This window comes from Poecilia latipinna, unplaced genomic scaffold, assembly GCF_001443285.1.
Source record: "Poecilia latipinna isolate Pla-1442-1.1 unplaced genomic scaffold, P_latipinna-1.0 Scaffold6880, whole genome shotgun sequence".
Classification (NCBI taxonomy): domain Eukaryota; kingdom Metazoa; phylum Chordata; class Actinopteri; order Cyprinodontiformes; family Poeciliidae; genus Poecilia; species Poecilia latipinna.
The window spans coordinates 560-2,997 of record NW_015119496.1 but is presented as its reverse complement, the minus strand read 5'-3'; the positions used below and the strand labels follow the sequence as shown (position 1 = coordinate 2,997).

At 38.3% G+C, this 2,438-nt stretch overlaps 1 long non-coding RNA gene across 1 annotated transcript; it reads right to left on the bottom strand.

The window, feature by feature from the left end:
• Window positions 1-6: 6 nt before the first annotated feature.
• On the bottom strand, window positions 7-1,246 carry LOC106944098 (uncharacterized). The gene is made up of 3 exons (XR_001424112.1): window positions 716-1,246; window positions 468-471; window positions 7-335 (listed from the first exon to the last, which is right to left on the bottom strand). It is a non-coding gene; the product is annotated as an uncharacterized LOC106944098 (long non-coding RNA).
• Between the last annotated feature and the right edge of the window lie 1,192 nt (window positions 1,247-2,438).

The window sequence follows — 2,438 nt, the reverse complement described above, 5'->3', positions numbered from 1 at the left end:
TTCCCATTATAATCTACTTTTCCACTACCCCATAATGAATGATGTGCATTAAAATCTCCACACCAAATAACATTTCCTTTCATATCTATCTCTTCAAGTTTACTTACCTCAAGCTTTTTACAAGGATTGTAAAAATTTAGAATCAACAGTACCTTCTCTTCCACCCATATTTCAGTTGCAACATACTCCAAATCTCCTTTTCTTCCAATAACTTTATACGGAATACCTTCTTTAATCAGAGAAAGACACCCTCCCCCATTTCCTTCTTCTCTATCATATCTAACTGCAATATATCCATCTAATTTGAAATCCAAAAAAGGCCTCAGCCAAGTTTCCTGTATACAAATTATATCAGGTTTTTCTTTTAATTCATAAATAAACTGTTTAAAATCTTGCCCATTTGACAAAAGACTCCTTGCATTCCATTGTAAGATTGAGACTATCCTTCTTGACTTGCCTGACTACACAGTTCTCCCCTTATGTCTTTCCACCGAATATTCTTTAAGACTAAACTATGGCATGCTGCCTTTACAATAATCTGAATCCTTTCTGTTTTTGTTTTCACATCCGATGTTGCATTTATAACTCCTGCAATAAAAGTCACCATTTTCTTTTTTTCCTCTTCAATTTTCTTTTCAACCATTTCCATAATTCTTGAGATTACTTGCTTTTCTCCTGTTAGAGATTTCCCATTTTGTTTTTCTCTCTCAACTACTTTACACGCTTCTGCATATGTTACTTTCTGCGTAACTTTCATTTTCTGTATAATTGATTGTAGTTTCATTACTTCGCATCCCCAAAAAGCGACACTATGCTCTCCTCCACAACTACAGCACTTTGGTTTAACTCCAACTCCACATTTACCATATTCATGGTCTCCAGAACAATGGGCACATCTCCTTTTTCCTTTACACATTTTTGCAATATGGCCAAATTCCTGACAGTTGAAGCACCTCACTGGTTTGGGCACATATTCCCTGACACTAAATCTTATCAAGCCAAAGAAAACCTCCCTTGGCATTTCTTTTGTTTCAAACTCCAGCAACACAGTTTCTGTTTCAATCTTCTCTGTACCCCTTGTCATTTTTCGTGCTCCTTTTACTTCCTTGTTTCTTTCTTTCAGATTCTCAACTAAGTCCTTCATGTTAACACTCAACGGCACTCCTGTTATAATTCCTTTGCTTTCATTATTTCTTTTTTCACCCACTTTAACAACTGCTCTAATTTTGACTTTACACACCCATCCAAGCTTTTTCGCCTTTTCAACCTGACCTTCAGAATTACAGCCAATCAAAAGATTTCCGTCTCTCAGTATTTTAGCATGTTTAATTTTCCCAAAATGTGTCTTAAGTGCTTTTGTTAGTTTAAGTGGATCAATCTTCTTGACTCCTTCTCCTTCATCAAATCTTATTATAATGTTCAGGTTTGGTCTTTTTGGCGCTTCTTTTCCTTCCTCAGTTCCTTCATTATCGGTGTCTTCAGTGCTTTCCTCATTTCCTTTTTTTCCTCTTTCTTTCAGCAGCTCGCTGCTTCTTTCCACCCTTTCCCACCAATTCCCACTCTTTATCTTCATTCCGACCACTCCTTCCTTCCTCGTCACTACAATCCATACTACTACAGTCACTTCTTTCTAAATCCAACGTCGTCATGTTCCGATTTATGTCCCATTTATCACCAAAGTTCAGATCCACAATTTTCTGTCTTCGTCAAATGCCTCTTCCTCCTTTCAGGCATCCCTTCCCCAGACCAAACAATAGGCCCCACCCTATTTTAAAAACTCAAATCCCACAAAATCTCACAGGATTTCATACTTAGGCCTGGAGTGGTGGGTAGGATGAAAATAATACAAAAGGAGACATGACCTCAATTATTAAAAATATCCGTTTTGCCCCAAAATAACCAGGATTACTATGGGCACAAAACAATGCCCTTATTTTTCAATAAACACATTTAAGATCAAAGTAATATTGAAAAACTTACCATAAAACTGCTCAGAAGAGAATTCAATTCAGAAGCCAGTTGCAAACAAGCCAGTAGCAAAGTGGCTGTTTGGTTGGGACAAACCACTAGTGTAAAAACAGGGAGGTGGACTGTACAACTCCTAGTAGAGACTTGTAGATGTTTTTGTGTCAACACATTATGCACAGTCAGTAATAATATTTACAGACAAGTAAGAAAATGTACAGAAAGGAATCACAACCCACTGTTCTCAACATGTGCTTAATTTGAAACATGATTAACCCCCACTTAGTAATAAAATGTTCTGACCCAGAGCTCAAGGAGGGGGGGAGGGAAGAAGGGATGAGAGGGGGTAAAGAGGAGAAGGTTGGGAGGAGCAGCTGGGTGGGGGAGGTTTGGGAGGGAGTAGGGGGAGATGAGGAGGTGATGAGGGCTGCAACAAACTGCCCAGATTGCACACAATGGTAAATCAACGTTGA